Source organism: Vigna angularis, chromosome 2, assembly GCF_016808095.1.
Source record: "Vigna angularis cultivar LongXiaoDou No.4 chromosome 2, ASM1680809v1, whole genome shotgun sequence".
NCBI lineage: Eukaryota > Viridiplantae > Streptophyta > Magnoliopsida > Fabales > Fabaceae > Vigna > Vigna angularis.
In genome coordinates this window covers 21,702,708-21,720,777 of record NC_068971.1, presented here as the reverse complement: position 1 = coordinate 21,720,777, position 18,070 = coordinate 21,702,708, and the positions used below count along the sequence as shown (strand labels likewise).

Sequence of the window (18,070 nt, the reverse complement as noted above, 5' to 3'; positions counted from 1 at the left end):
AGAGGATGGTTAGGGTGTGGGCACCCAAAGCAATGATATAAAGGGTCCTTAAACGTAGCAAATGTCAACCTCCCAACAAATGAAAATTATTGCCTTTAATAAGCTTTTAGCCCGACAGAACAGAAACATAAAAGAAACACTCATCAACCCTTAGAGAAAGTGCCACTTTCTTTAACCCATGCAAATAAAAATCACGAGTCCAAATACTTTATTATTTTTTGGTATCATTGTGATAGCACAATAAATTCAATAAATAACAAAATGATAATATAATAAATTCAAAAAATAGTAAATATTATTATTGTAGAATGAAATTTGCACTCATATATATATTATAAATTGATTTATTGATTTTATTTTTAGTCGATATGGGAATTCTAACTTATCCTCTAACTTAGTCGATAGGTGAAATGATATAACAAATACAAATCTTACTAGGATAAACTCTAATTCATGACTCTGATATCGTGTTAAAAAATGGACTTTAAGATATGAAAGACTTTAAATGACTTTGATATCATCTCAAGAAAAGTCTAACTTAATTTTATAAACATATTTTCTAAAATGATTTCTAGCATCTCTTTTACATATAGATATTAGGTTTAAATCCTCGGATCGTCCTCGTATTTGTTAGGAAATCTCAAGTGGGTCCTCCTTTTTTAAACTAACAAAATTGGGTTCCTATATTTGTAAAATTGAGCCAATTGGATCTAAATATTTGTAAAATCAAGTCAATTGGGTCCTCTCCGTTAAGTTTTCACATACAACGTTAAACATATGCTGAGCTGTATTTTTTTTTAAATGGCGTGGCATTGTGTATTAAATTGAATGGGTTATGTGTTGTAGAATCAACAATTCCACGTGGAAAAGTAATTCTTTATGTTCTTGGGACCACACTGCTTCTTCTTCAATTGCACACTAACCCGACGAGCCACCTTCCTGCTTGACGACACGCCGCTTGACCACTGTTCATTGAAGATAGGTTTTTCAGCACGGTCTGGTGACGCTCCTGCCGCCACAAAATAAATGGAGGAGGAGCGGAGATGCATTGCGGTGGCGCGTTTGAAAGCGCCACCGGCTTCTTCTCTGTCTCCGACGTCAATTTCTTCACCAGCTTGCGTCCGTCAACTGCGGGTCGGACTTTTTTGCTTGCTGGGACGAGCACTGGACGCGCATCAGGGTCGGCGACCACGAAGTTCATGGATCAAACTCTGGGTGGGCCCAACATTGCAAACCTTGCACTTAAAAACCCTTCTTCTCGAACTCACTCTTAGGTCAATGCCGAATTCAAAATTCAAATTTTAAACCTTCTTAAACAGAATAAAAAAAGCTATTTATTTTTTGATGAGTAAAGTTTTGGGATTTTGAAATTTGAGTAGTGGGATTGCTTATCAAGTTCGAAGATTGGTGAAGATTTTTCATGGTGGCTCTTGAGACGCGAAGTGGTGGTGCTAATTTGAAGTTCGCGATTTTGGATTTTAAGGTTTATTTTCAGGTTCGATTTGCGGCTAAAGATCCCGCGGTGGACTCACAATTCAAGGGTTTTCCTTTTGTCTAGTTTTGTAATTTCTTATTTGCAGGTTGGATCAGTGAAGAAGGTGTGAAGGCGTTTTTGCTTTTGGGTTTGCAGGTCGCAATATTGTGAATTGTTGATGGAGGCGCGAGGCTTCTATGCAGTCTGTGCGATGAAGGCGAATTAGTGGTTCGTGGTTTCACGTTCTCGCAAGGAAGACGATAGAGGCTTCGCATGGCGGTGTCATTGAGGCACGACTTGGGATTTAAGGTTTTTCTGGCTTTGGTTTGAGTTTGCAGGTTGACGAAGATGGAGAAGAAGGCTCCCTGGTGGGTTCTATTTTTGGTGGCGCGTTTTCTGGTTGGCTCAGAAGAAGATGTGGATCCGACGAGGTTGACTGTGGAAGGTTGTGGCTTAACGGTGTTGATGGTTGTGTAGCACGGTGGTGGTTTTGGCGAGGATGGTGGCGGTGCATGGCTAACAACGACTAGGGTTTCTATGGAGAAGACGAAGTTAATGGGTGGGAGATTTTTATTTTGTGAATGGAAATTTCTTATGGTAAGAATTTACTTTTCCACGTGGAATTGTTGATTCTACAACACATAAGCCATTCAATTTAATACACAATGCCACGCCATTTAAAAAAAATACAGCTCAGCATCTGTTTAACGTCGTCTGTGAAAACTTAACGGAGAGGACCCAATTGGCTCAATTTTACAAATATTTGAACTCAATTGGCTCAATTTTATAAATATTTGGATCCGATTGGCTTAATTTTACAAATATATAGACCCAATTTTGATAGTTTAAAAAACGAGGACTCACTTGAGATTCCCAACAAATACGAGGACCATATAAATAATAAATTTTATTAGAATAAAATTTAATTATTACGTTAAAATTAACTTTAAGTCTAATTTAATATTATAAAATCAGTTTGTAAAATAAAATTTATATTTATTTATGTAATTTTGAAATTATCTTATCTTATCTCGAGCAATTCCTTTATTAAACCTTTCAAATATACTAATTTTGATATAATATATATTAAAATATTATAGGTACTTAGAAAATACTAAAAACGAGTCTTTCAATGAGCAACATTAACGAGCGCAACTCACGCATTCTGCCACAAAATTAGCTTGAGAAGGCATCTAAAGCAATTATGAAAAGGAGTAAATAAGAGTTGAGAGTGTAATAGTTGTTAAAGTATCCATTCCCAAACTAATGCACTTTGTTTAGCCAAATAAGTAGCTTAGGATCATAAATGCCAATCTTCTTCATTAACCCAACCTTTTTCAAATATTCATTTTATTAACATTAACCCAACGTTATTACCAACCAACCATCCTTATTAAGTCTCTTTCTTTCTTCTTCTTTTTCTATGTTTTTGCGTTGCTAAACCTAAAACTGAATTTCTAATAATAAGGTTCATAGTTCTTACTATTATTTGGATTATGATATTTACTAGTTTTTATGTTAAGCTTTTTTCTTTTACCTTTTTTCAATAAATCAAACGAATCTGACACACAATCAAGTAGGATTATTGAGAATCTAATAAAGTAGGATTGTTGAGAATCTCAAAACCATGTAGAGATGAATTCATTCAAATGCGTAATAGGATGTTTGTGTTTGATATGCATATTATTATAATGACTTTTTGATCATGGTTATTCTACTAATTTAAAATGTGTTCCATTTTCATATTAAAAAATGATTATGATTTATTTGTAAAATTAAGTTAACCTATTTAACCTACTAAACTATAGTAAATCAGATAAAATTCATTTTCTTAAGTTCATTAATAAGTTAATTAGATCAAGTTACTCTCCAAATAATTAATTTTTTAATGGGATGTGATAACCCATTTTTTCTAATACATAACATTTATTTTAAAATCATTATTGAAACAAATTATTAGTTCTTATTTATTTATGAGCAAAAAATAATAAATATAATAAGAGAGTATTTGGGGTGGTCTATTCTTACTCTATAAAGGACACTTGCTTAACCATTTCCTCACCCTTTGCTTGTCTATATATGTCTCCTTCCCTTCTTCATTTCATTGTCATCATCACTTCTCTTTTTAGTTAAACATTCAGAAAACCTCAAAAAGTCCTTTTGCTAAACATAAACCATTTATACATTAATTAATTGCTTCTTTACCGACACTTTCAAATTTAAATAATTAACAACTATATATATATATATATATATATATATATATATATATATATATATATATATATTGTCATTTTATTTATTAAATAGCTTAACCTAAGCATATTTACGTCAAATGAATTTTAGATAAAACACTGACTTCACGGTTAGGATAAGTTTAGATAAAAATTTTTGGATAAAACAATATTGAGAACAAAATAGTTACCAATAATTAAGAAAATAATCATATAATATAAAGTATATTTTTCTTACACCGATTTATTGTACTAATATTATGCATTTTTTGTTTCTTTTTATTTTTTTTTCTATTATCAAATCACATGTTGTATAAATTTTAAATGTAAATAATCATTTTAGGTGTAAATAGAAGATTTTCCTATTTTCAAATTGACCCCACTAAAACAACTAACTAGATATATTAAATTATGGTTAAAAGAAAACTTCTAAACATATATATTGTATTATTACTAGTGAAATGTTAATTATTATTAATATATTCCCAGCATATATATATATATATATATATATATATATATATATATATATATATATATATTAAAAAATGCATTTTCAACATAGGATTCTAAACAAATGACGTCATTTTATTTTACTTTTTGAAAACCCAAAGTTCCTTTTTTCCCCTATTTGGAGTACCAAGTACACTCTTTTTTTTTCTGTAAAGAAAACAAACTGATCAGTCGGACCACACAGATTGATTCCACCACAAATTCTGTGATTCTGTTAAAAAAAAGTCGTAAAGTTGGTTTTGTAAAGAAGAGGTAAAAAAATTAACAGAAGCTGTAATTTTATTAACATCTTAATATCTTAACATCCCTCATTATGTACACTAAAAACAAGATTATCATAAATTCTTACATACATTACAACGTATTAGGCATATATCAATGCTTATATTTTTCTTGCATACGATAGTAATGGATAATTTATTCTGAATATAGTTTTAATAATTTTTTTTTAATTTTTAGATAATATATTTTAAGACTACTCTCTAAAATAAATAGGTAGTAGTTTTTTAGTTTAATTTTATTATACATTTATGAACCACTACACATAACAGCTGTGCGTTATCAAATCATATTTCAAAACCGTTAAGAAATATATAACATAAAAATATATATTTATATTGATTTTTTTTTCTTTTAATTTTGTGTATTATACTGTTATTTTAATAATCATTTTTTTATTTCATTATTTAAAAAGTGTATATAAAATATCTAAAAAATTGTATTTTTTATTATTATATTTAAATATTTTATGTTTAACTATTTACTTTTACCTAACACCATCAATAAAAGAAGTATTTAATTATGTATTACTTTCACTTAATTGAGTATACTTTAAGATATAGAATAAAATTAATAATATAATATGTAAAGGTTCACGTTTCTTCTCTCTTTTTCAACTTTATCTTCGTATTTTTTCTTTATATTTTGAAAAACAAATTCTGTCATTTATTTTATGATTTACTTCTTTTAAAATTCTATCGCACTACACAATAGTTAAAAAGTTAGAGAGCATTTATATTCTATCAAAATTTTAATTGAAGTAAGTTTATATTTATTTTATATATTTTTTCTTTTTTACTTTTATTATTTTGTCATAAAAAAAAGTTATGTTCTCAACTTATATTATCTTATATTGAAATTATACTACGTTTGGATGTATTGTTCTAGGTTTCTGGGTTTTGAGCAACTTTATTGTTTGGATTTGAAAAATTTGCTGTGAAGATAAGCAATAGTGATGATAAAAACTATTTGTGTTTTTTTTCAAAACCTTATGATAAATGACATGAAAGTGAAGGTACATGGCCACATTATATTGAGTTTTATGCAAGGATCATGTTTTGTTTGGAAATACTTGAAATTGAATGTTATTTAAATTTTAAATAACTAATTATTGTTTTATAATATTTTGAATTGAGTTAAGGTATATAATTAATAAAGTAAGTTTTGAATATGTCTTTTTGTGAAGACAAAGAAAATAATTTAAGAGTCACAATGGTTTTAAAGATGACATTTTATTATTTTATTAATAAAAGGTTAAATTATAAATAAAAGTTTTATTAATCAAGTTTCATTTTATAAAAGTTAACATCTCTTTATAACTCTTTTCTAAACCTCCTTTTTTCATTCTTTCTATTATTTCTAACCTAATATTTATTTATTTGACGATAAGAGAATGTAAGAGTGAAGTCACATCCAACTGATCAAAACTGAGAACAAAACATGTTTACTTTTTGAAGTCAGTTAGCATTTTAAGTTGCATCGGTATCTAGTTAGCATTTTAAGTTGCATCGGCATCTAGTCCAATACATGTAACTCAAAATAGCTCAAATTGAATGTATGTTTGTTTGTAATCATAAAAATGTGCTCATATATCTAAGTGGGGTTTTCTCTATGTAGTTAGGATATCTTACGAGAACTAAAGCCTTTTAAGAGCAACCTTTAAATTTAAGGTTTTATGCTACAAGTAAGGGAATCTAGTAAATTTTATATGCATAATTATGATTTGTATAAAATGAACTTATGTGTGTGTATTAAGGAATTGGTGTGATAAATTGGTTTAAATTTGTTTTAGTTGGTTTGTGAATGATTTTAATAATGTATAAATTGATTTTGTGATGAGTGAATATGTTTTATGATGTATCAAATTAATTAATTGATCACTATAGGAAAACGTCAAATTTTTAGCGGAATATTACCGAAGGTCTTTAGGTCATCAGTTATGACTTGATGAATTAACTTAGCGAAGGATATATGACTGTCGATAAGATGCTCGAGTAATAAACCCCAAAACTTGGGTTTCCCTTGTCCAACTTCCATTTTTCGAGCCAAACTTCCCCTTTCTTTCTTTGAGCCATCAAACGCTCACCGACATTCTCCTAATTGGCAAGGTTTCATTCATGGACGTCGTCTCCCTCCTTCGCACTTCATCCGCATAAACATTCTTCGGTGGCGCTTCGTTTTGTGGTTGCAGGGGCTGCGTGACAAAGTGTTGTTGCTGCGTTAGGAGGGCTTCATGGAGGAGGTGACAACCATGACGAGAGGCTTCCTGGTGCGTTAAGAGCGGTTTAGGGTTCATGCGTCTCGAGGCTTAGGCCATTAAGCCCTCTTCTTATGCCCTCTTCTTCTTAGAACGGTTAGTCCATTGTCTGATTGTTAGTGGTTTGTATGATTGGTTTTGGTTCCATAGATGAATATATTGACGTTGATTGGACTGTAAAGTTAATGGAATGTGGTATTTATGATTGGAAGTAGGAATAGTTCATACTTTGGTCTCTGTTTCGTTGCTAATGTGATGATAATAAAGTGAGTAAACTATATTTGGTGTATAATGTACCTCTCTCAGTATATAGCTAAGTTAAATGGTGTTTTAATGTATCAAATAAAGAATTCTATGGCTCACATTATTGCATTGAACATTTGAAATGATGCTTTATAACTAGCATAGTCCTGAAGAGTTAGATTTTGAAGTAAATATGAATAAAAAGAATGAGTGTGATTCATGGTAGCTATCTTCAACTGTAAGGGAAACTATGAATGAAAGGAATAACCCATTGATGGTTTGACTGATCTAGTGTCTAGTAGGCAAGAAAGATTACTGATGCAACAATGATAGAGGGAAGGAAATTGAAGAAACCATAATCTATGAGTGTTAGTTGACCTAGGTAATTGGCCAACTACTGCATAATCCAGGCGTGGATCCTGCATAATCTTATTAGCCTCTCACGGTTGAGTATAGTGTTTGGAATTTGGCCACCATACGGATCAACCTTATCTTTAACCAAAAACTTGCTTCCTTTGTCTTCCTTTGTTTTCTTTCTTCTTTCTCTTAATCTTTCAACTTCCCAACACCCATTCCTGTCATTCCTTCTTTCCTTTCTTCCTTCCTTCTCCATCACTTATGACACTCCATTCATTTGAACAATCATCATTCTTCATGTAACTATTTTTCTTTCTCCTTCTACAAAACAACAACATTCTCTCCCTCCACTTAACTCTAGTTAAACCCAACCCTCTGCATCAGCATCACGCATATAGCCCCATTCTCCGCATTCTTCACCAATTCAACTTTCATCATCTCCATCTCATTCCTTTCTATTTCTTACTTTGATAACACCTACAATGTAACCTGGACAAGGTTCAAGAAAAAAACTTAGCTTCCTCACTCATCTTTTTATCTTCAACTTCTTTTACGTTGTGACACCTTCCCCTAATATTAACTTCTTTCTTTACTTACAAACACAACCCATATCACACCAAAGATTCTACTCTCCTTTGCGGCAACCTTGGAGCAACTCCTCCATAATTTTGTTTACTGGTATCCCACTTTACATTTTACTTTTCCCTCTTAACTTACTTCCAGCAATCAACTTAAACCCCCTTTAAATCCAATCCAAGTTTAACATATCCTCTTTTACCACAATGAATCAGTCGACAACATATTTGCACTACTCACCAACACTTTCCTTTGATCTTGAATGGTCCACTGAGTTCCTACCAGATGGTAACAGCTGTTGTGTTTGATCTGAAACAGCCAGAACAATAATTGAAACTATAGTTTAAAAAGTCAACCATTGGTCAACTATGCCACTCTTTTCTTATTCTTTTCTCTAAAAGTTGAAATTGTTGCTGGAATTTCCCTTAATTTTCCTTTAATCAGCCTTGTACTATGTACACAAGTTGTAATGAACTATAAATGACAAAGAATTGAGTGAAGAATTGATTCCTAAGACAACTTCTACAAATCACTACTCAAACCTCAAAAAAGGTGTACTACAATTGCAAACTACACTAAACTATGAAAAGAAATTACAAATAAAACTATCTTAACAAGTTTAGAATGGTAAAATCTAGCTAATTAAGAACTCACACTACAAAAAGTACCTAACACTCAAAATATGACAACCTAAAACCTAAAAGAAGTACCTAGAATACACTAAAGTGCTAAGAGTGCAAAGCGTATTAAAGTACTAATTAAAACAGTAAACTAACTATGTAGACAAGTTTTAAAACATAAAAGAAAGATAAAATTGAGGTGACAATTCAAAAATACCAAGAAAATCAAAATTTGATCATTGGGCACCTAAAATTACTATAAAATATGGTAAATGTGCTAAGCATGAAGATGTTCAATCTGTCAAAGATACCTAAGACTATCTACACAAGTTGTAATGGACTAGAAATGACAGAATTGAGTGAAGAAGTGATTCCTAAGACAACTTCTAAAAATCACTACTCAAATCTCAAAAAAGGTGTACTACAATTGCAAACTGCATTAAACTAGGAAAATAAACTACAAAGAAACTATTCTAACAAGTTTAGAATGGTAAAACCTAACTAATTAAGAACCCACACTATAAAAAGTATCTAAAACTCAAAATATGACAACCTAGAACCTAAAAGTAGTACCTAGAATACACTAAAAGTGCTAAAAATACAAAGTGTATTAAAGTACTAACCAAAATAGTAAACTAACTTATCTACACAACTTTTAAAAGATAAAAGGAAGATAAAAATGAAGTCTCAATTCAAAAATAACAAGAAAAGAAAATTTTGACTATTGAACACCTATAAATACACTAGAATAGGTGAGAAATTCGAAATTCACCTAAATTAGTCTAAGAATGTCTAATCTTCATATCCTAACAAGTTTAAACTAGTAAAATGAAGGTAAGAAGCATGTCAAATTGGATCAAGTACCTAAAACTTAAAATTAGACTACTTAAAACCTAAAAAAGTTACTAAATAGGTGAGAAATTGGGAATTCACCTAAAGTAACCTAAGAATGTGTATTCTAAACATCCTAATAAGTTTGAAGTTGTGAAATGAAGCTAGAAAACTGCTCAAAAGCAAACAACTACCTAAAACTCAAAGTTTGAGTAGTTAGAACCTAAAAAAATGTACTAAAAGGCTGAGAAATTGCCAAATAACCTAAAGTAGACCAATTTTAAGTAATATTAACATCTTAACAAGTCTAAAATAGTGTAATGAAGCTACGAAAGGAGTCACAAAAGAATTACCTAAAACTCAATGTTTGAGTTGTTAGAACCCAAAAAAGTGTACTTAAAGGGTGATAAATTGAAAATTGACCTATAGTAGACTAAATTTAAGTAATGTTAACATCCTAACAAGTCTAAACTAGTGGAATGAAGCTAGGAAACTTGTCAAAAGCAAAGAATTACCTCAAACTCAAAGTTTGAGTATTTACAACCTAATAAGTGTACTAAATAGGTGATAAATTGAACCTAGACCTAATGTACAATAATTTTAAGTAATGTTAACAACCTAACCACTCTAAAGTAGTGAAATGAAGCTATAAAAATATTCAAAAGCATAGAATTACCTAAAACTCAAAGTTTGAGTTGTTAGAACCCAAAAAAGTGTACTTTAAGATATAGAATAAAATTAATAATATAATATGTAAAGTTTTACATTTCTTCTCTTTTTCACCTTTATCTTCATTTTTTTTATATTTTGAAAAAACAAATTTTTTTCATTTATTTTATAATTTACATCGTTTATATTTTATCAAATTTTTAATTGAAGTAAGTTTATATTTATATTTATTTTATTTTATTATTTTATTTTCTTTATTATTTTTGTCATCAATCTTAATATGGTTATGGTTAGTTAAAAAGAGTGATCTTCGTATTCATATATTGAAATTATATTACATTTGGATGTTTTGTTCTAGATTTCTAGGTTTTGAGCAACTCTATTGTTCGTATTCATATATTTAAATTTTGCTTTAAAGACAAGCAATAATAGGTAAGAAAAACTATTTATGTTTTTTTTACAAAACATGACATGAAAGTGAAGGTATGGTCACATTATATTGAATTTTATGCAAGGATGATGTTTTGTTTAGAAATACTTAAAATTAAATTTTAAATAAATGATTATTGTTTTATAATATTTTGAATCGAGTATTTCTATCGAAAAATTGATTTGGTGACTAGATTATTCATGTTAAGGTATATTATTAATAGAAATTTTGAATATGTCTTTGTGTGAGGACATAGAAAATAGTTTAAGAGTGATAATGATTTTAAAGATTACATTTTATTATTTTATTAATAAAAGGTCGAAGTATAAATAGAATTTCTATTAATCAAGTTTCATTTTATAAAAATTATCATCTTTTTATGATTTTTTTTTTAAAACTCCTCTTTTCCTTCTAGCATGCATCCTTCATCTATTTGAAGATAAAATATTGTAAGAGTGAAGTCACATCCAATCGACTAGAACTGAGAACAAAGCATGTTCACTTTTTGTTCCTTTTTGAAATCAGTTAGCATTTTATGTTGCATTGACCTCTAGTCCAATGCATATAACTCAAAATAGCCCAAAGTGAATGTATGTTTGTTTGTAATCATGAAAATGTGTTCATATCCCTAAATGGGGTTTTCTCTGTGTAGTTAGGATATCTTGTGAGAACTAAAGCCTTTAATAGCAACCTTTGAATTTAAGGTTTTATGCTACAAGTAAGGGAAGCTAGTAAATTATATATGCATGACTATGATTTGTATAAAATGAACTTATGTGTGTGTATTAAGGAATTGGTGCGATAAATTGGTTTGAATTTGTGTTAGTTGGTTTGTGAATGATTTTAATAATGTAAGAATTGATTTTGTGATGAGTGAATATGCTTTAAGATATATCAAATTGGTTAATTGATGCTTTCTAAGCTTAATTGCAATTAAACTATATCCATTTGATGCAATAAAAGAGTAAATTAGCTGATAAGACTCAATTAGCCAATTTCATTCGTATAGGTAGCATTTAGAAATATGCTTTGATGTTGGGAACATCTAAGTGTCATTCGACACTAACCAGAATTAAAATCCAGTGAGCTTTAAGCTTTAGAGGCCGAGGGAATGTTGGCTGCAACTTGAAAATTTAATTCCAAGGAGCTCCAAGGTCATGGGCATCAACTCTATTCAGTTGAGTGCTAGCTTGATTATTGAGTGTTGGCTTAGTGACACTGAATGCTAGTTGGAATATAGCTCTTTGTCTCATTTTCGTTGGACGTACCTTCTTGTTGTTGGGTGGACCTTGCTTTAGGATTAGGTTCTTGAACGATAATGGACTGACATTAACTAGAAACTAGAAAAATGTTTTCCTAAAAGCTTTTCTTGAAAGGATGGGACTAGATGAAATGAAAGCATGACAATTTTGTGGAAATGGTAAATGCTAAGTAGAATAGAGATTTGGTTTTTATGCTATGAAACTAATGGATTGAAATATTTTATTTTATGTATGAATGTGGTTAATTATAAGTAGAATTGCCATATTTTATAATGATAGGGTGTGTACTGAGTAAGAGTCTAGATTGTAAAGTCATTCTAACTCTACTAAACTCACTGACTTATGTAGAAAATTGAGTTAAGGTGGTGAGAGTTGAAGAAAATTTCTAGTTTGTCGGGTCAATATGAAATATTGTTATGACTTAAAGGACCAAAGGAACTAACCCTATCATGGGTGATTTTGACTAAGCGGAACCAGAGGGATCGTGGCAGGATATTATATGGTTACATGACGGGTGCAAGACTTCACACATATTTGACCCAATACATGTTATTCCAGAAATTGAGTCTAGATAATATTTGTGTCTTATAATTATGAAATAGTATAGAAGATTAGGAGAAATCTCCCTTATGTGTTTAGCATACACATAGGGTAGTTTATTTATAATGTAAGATAAGAGTTAAACCCTAAATACAGAATGGGCTGAGCCCAATTAACATAAACACACAACTTAACATCTAACACTCCCCCTCAAGCTGGAGCATATAAATCATATGTTCCAAGCTTGTTACAAAGATAGTCAATTCTAGGTCCTCGTAAGGACTTGGTGAATATGTTTGCCAACTGGTTGCTTGAGTTAATGAACTCAGTCTTGATATCTCCGGATATGATTTTTTCTCTAATAAAATGACAATCAACTTCAATGTGCTTGGTTCTCTCATGGAAGACAGGGTTAGAGCTAATATGAAGAGCAGCTTGATTATCACATATAAGTGTCATGTGAGTGACATCTCCAAATTTCAATTCACTAAGTAATTGTTTAAGCCACACAAGCTCGCAAGTAGCAAATGCCATAGCTCTATATTCTGCTTATGCGCTGGACCTTGCCACAACACTTTGCTTCTTACTTTTCCAAGATATCAGGTTTCCACCAATAGAGACACAATATCCAGAAGTAGACCTCCTATCAGAAAGGAAACCAGCCCAATCAGCATCTGAATAGCAAACGATTTTTGTATCGTTGTTAGGACCATATAGCAAACCTTTTCCAGGTGATCCGTTAATATACTTCAGTATGCGAACAACTGCATCCCAATGGTCTTCACATGGGGAGTTTAGAAATTGACTCACCACACTAACTGCGAAGGAAATGTCAGGACGCGTAACAGTAAGATAGTTTAATTTACCAACTAATCTTCTATACCGTTCAGGATCTGAGAAAGGCTCCCCATGATTTGGTAGGAGTTTGATGTTAGGGTCCATAGGTGTCTCAACAGATTTACAATTCATTAACCCTGTTTCTTCCAAGATGTCTAACGCATACATCCTCTGAGATATGACAATACCAGCATTGGATTGTGCTACTTCAATATCCAAAAATACCGGAGTTTGCCAAGATCTTTGGTTTGAAAATGATAACAAAGGTGTTGTTTCATCTGAGAGATGCCAAGATAGTCGCTTCCTATGAGAACAATATCATCGACATACACTATTAAGTAGATACATCCAGCACTTGAGTGGCGATAGAACACTGAATGATCCGCTTCACTGCGAGACATACCAAATTGTTGAACAACACAGCTAAATTTACCAAACCAGGCCCGAGGAGATTTTTTTAGGCCATATAAGGATTTGCGAAGACGACATACCAATCCAGATGACTTCCCCTGAGCAACAAAGCCAGGCGGTTGCTCCATATAAATTTCTTCATGCAAATCACCATTAAGGAAAGCATTTTTGACATCAAGTTGGTAAAGAGGCCATTGTCGAAGAGCGGCCATGGCAATGAATAGGCGAACAGAGGTCATTTTTGCCACTGGAGAAAAAGTATCACCATAATCCAAACCAAAAATTTGTGTGTAGCCTTTGGCAACCAACCAAGCTTTCAGACGATCAATTGTGCCATCAGGGCCAACCTTGATAGCATACACCCACCTACAACCAACAATAGACTTTCCAGATGGTAATTGGACAAGCTCCCAAGTTCCACTTTTCTGTAAGGCACTTAATTCATCCAGCATAGCTTGACGCCAGCCAAGATGAGTTAAGGCATCACCCACAGACTTGGGAATTGACACAGAAGAAATGGATGAGAGACAAGTGTAAAAAGATGGAGATAATCTGTGGTAACTAAGAACAGTATAATGGGGGGAAGGGTTACGGGTAGAGCGTATACCTTTATAGAGGGCAATAGGCAGGTCAGACTCATTTGCTGGAGGCGACACTAGAAGTGAGTCATGAGGCAGACAATTGCGGCGACTATAAACCTGAAGGGGTTATGGTGAAGGACGATCCTGTGGTGAATGAGAGTCTAAAGAAGGAGGAGACAAAATGGGTGGAGCATCACTAGGAGGATCACAGATAATAGGAATATCAACAGTCTCTGGTAGGCCTCTTAACAATGAAGGTATGTTATGTGTATATAAACTCATGTTCATCTCTTATTTTATCCGATGTGGGACTTTGTTTGTACCCAACATCCTCCCCTCAAACAAAGGACCATCTCCCCTACAACGGAAGTCTTTTTCTTATCCTCGAGTACACCATGGTTAACACTCTCTCATTCACAATCCATGGTCAAACACTGAGCATCTCTTGCTCCCCCACCTCTCATGATTCACTTCCAAGCTATGTGCCACTGGCCACCTGCCAGGGCTTCACCTGATCATGGAGGGACGTACTCAACTGAGCCCGGTCACCAAACATGAACCATGGGCTCTGATACCATATGAAATAGTAGAGAAGATTAGGAGAAATCTCCCTTATGTGTTTAGCATACACATAGGGTAGTTTATTTATAATGTAATGTTATATTAATATTGAATATTGTGATTTTGTGTATTGGAATTATTGTATTGATGTGTGTTTGAGCTTATAACTTGTTAAATTTCACTAGCTTGTCATTTTTATTGTTGGTTGTGATTTTCCCTCCTATGATCACATGATATATGTGCGCAAAGGATGGTGTAGGTAATAGTAGAGCTTATTAGTAGGAGGGTTATGTTTGGAAGAACAATTCTTTTGATAGCATTATGTATGTGTAGAATAGGTCCTCTTTTGATAAAGTATTTGATGTAATTAAAACTATTATATTTTCAAAAATTGGTTATATTTAGGGGGGATTATATTTCTTATATATACAAATTTTGGAGTACTTTTAATCATTTTGAATGTGTTTAGGAATTGTTTTTGTTAAACTAGTCTTTTTGATAAAATATTTGAAAATTGTTTGATTATGATGTAGATATAACTATAGAAAACTATTTTAACAACAATTAAATTAGACTTATAAAGACAATTTTTGGAACGTCGTTATATCTGTTGTCGTCAAAAGTAAGATGAACTCACAAAGATTTAAAATTGTTATTAAAAATATTAAAACGTAGAGAAAACCATGACAGTTCCAATCTAATTGTAGTTAAAAAAAATTAAAAATTAAATAAAAAAATGAAGAAACGAATATGATTTACGCTTAACCATCGATAAAAACCTATGAAATAACGATGATTGGTAATACAATTATCGTTGAAAGTTGGTTTTTCTTCAAATATTGAATTTGAAAGAGACATATAATACAATCCTACAAAAAGATTTCACAAACATATTCACATTGATACTTCAAACCATTCAAATGATATAAAAACATTAAAGTTCTAACAATATCTAACTAATCTTCTAAATAAAGTTTGATAAGGTCTTAGTATAGTAGGTTTATATTAGGCCTTGTATCATGGGCCAAGTAGTATAAGGTTTCCTTTTTGGTTCTTGTCTAATAGGTCAAGTAGCGTAGGGTTTTTGTCAACTTGGGTCAACAAAGGTCAACACCCAATGTGACCCAAGAGAGACCCATATTCTAGAGTTGACCACATGGATTAATGTTTTGTCTTTGCCTTGGTGAGCAAGGGAGAAGGGTGTCCCACCTTTGGGAGAGAGTGGCCATGCGTCATGCTCTCAATGGAGAGGATTTCCCATAGGTAGTGGTCAAGTGTCATTCTAGGAATGAAGAGGATTCTCCTATTTTACTTGGCCACATGTCCTCCTTCTAATGGAGAGGATTTTTACCTTGGTCTCCAAGCTAGCCAAGCTTAGGGTTTTAGGGTTTTTTTTCTACAATTTGGAGAAATTTTAAACCTACAAATAGAGGTGTCTCCTCCTATATAAATGAACCTTTGAATTGAGTATTGTTATGTTTGCAAATTTAGGTCATATTACTCAACTTAGGTCAGCAAGGTTAGAGCACCCCTTCTAGGTTTCCTCTAGCCATCATTTCTCTTGAGTTGGTCCAACCTTTCTTGAAAGCACACCAAACACTACCTAAAGCGAAAATAACACTACAAATTAACCAACTTTATGTCATATTTTCACTCAAGCGAGCACATTTTCTCTCAAGTTAAAAAAAATGTTGCTCCTAGTTTCTTAACTTATTGAATGTAATGGTTTTTTAAATAGAATTTAGATAAAATAGTTACATTTTGTTTATATTAATTTTTTTTCAAATGTGATATAAGAATTGTGTAGATGATAAGGCTATAGTGACTTCCAAGGGTGTTATACTAAGTTGGGTTTATGTGTATTGAATTGTGATTTGATGAGATTATCCTAATTATACTAGTATCTAACTCACGTAGAGGAAAAAAATATAGTTATCAGAATTGAAAGAGGTTTCTACAATCGGTGCTTCGATATGAAATAAGATCGAACCACACAAATATGAGGATTTTACCCTATCATACTTTAGGGGAAATATGGTTCTATTTTATTTCTCTATGATAGTGAACTTCATGGGATTGTGAGATAGTACTATGTCAAATGCAGAATCTCTGAGTCTATTCAATACATGCGTCTCAAATGTTTAAGTCTTGAGAGCCATAAGGGTTGAGCTTGTGGGAATGTGTTTATGTGCTGCCAGTGAGGACATGTGTTGTTTAGACATTTGATTCTTATTAAATATATTGTAGATTATTGAGTCAGTTGGTTGATCTGATTGGTAATATTTCTAATTTGTGTATTGTTAAGCCATTTGAGTTTATTAGTGATGTGGTAAATGAGTTAATGTTGGTGGAAAAAATAAGCAAGAGTGAGACTCTTTATTGAAATATTATATACATTTTGTATATACTCTATTAACTTATACTTATGTTATATGTTTTTATTATGATTTCTCAGGATTTATATATTATATAATACAAAAAATATAAAAAAAATTGTAATTAAAATAGTTAATCAATAAAAATGTTTCATTAGTTTAAAAGTAAATTTGAAAAATTAAAGTTATGAACACCATAAAATACATTTTTAACTATAAAATAAAATGAAAAATATCATAAAATTACGTTTTTAAATATTTTATCATATAATTTTATCAACTTAACCTACCTATGTGTTAGTCTTTCAATTTTAAATTTTAATTTTTCAAATAATCTAGATACTTAAAAATATTTTTAAATCATAGGTTAGATTAGTGATAAATAATTCATATAGTTACGTAATATTATTTATAATTATCTTTTCATTTATATTTTAATTTAGGTTCAATTGGTACTTACTTTCAACCGTATGTCTATTTAATATTCACTTTTAAAAAAGTTTCAACTTCATCATCCCCAAATGGTTTAATGTGTATCAATCAAGTCATCTCCATTAATTTTTCACATTCGGCGTTAATTGTGTGGTGATGTCGCAAAACAAAAGATTTATGTGTAACAATTTATAAATACATAGTGCAAATTGGGTTGTTGAGGTGTGATTTCAATGGTGAATTTTGAAGTTTGAGGTTTACCCTGCTTCTATGTGTACTGTGTTCTTCTGTATCCACTCTGTTATTCACAATTATCATCCCCTTCTTCACTAGGCTGAGGCAGATCCTCTCCCTCCTAGGCAACATAAGTTGAACCCTCCATATTACCTTCTTTAGAGTACCCATCTCCTTCCACATTAACTTTTTCACAGTGTTTATCTCCCTTCCCTCCACATTAACTTCTTCTTTACAATGACCCTCTCTCTTTATCAAGTTCTTCTTCACAATCACACTCTCTCTCTCCACATCACGTAAAACATATAAAATACTAACCCTAAATTATGCAATAGGCGCAATACCACAACAATG

The 18,070-nt window shown here is 31.6% G+C and overlaps 1 long non-coding RNA gene across 1 annotated transcript; it reads left to right on the top strand.

Annotated features, from left to right (window-relative positions):
• The first annotated feature begins 6,442 nt into the window (after positions 1-6,442).
• On the top strand, positions 6,443-16,941 carry LOC128195573 (uncharacterized). Its single transcript, XR_008247222.1, has 2 exons — positions 6,443-6,853; positions 16,780-16,941. It is a non-coding gene; the product is annotated as an uncharacterized LOC128195573 (long non-coding RNA).
• Positions 16,942-18,070: the final 1,129 nt, after the last annotated feature.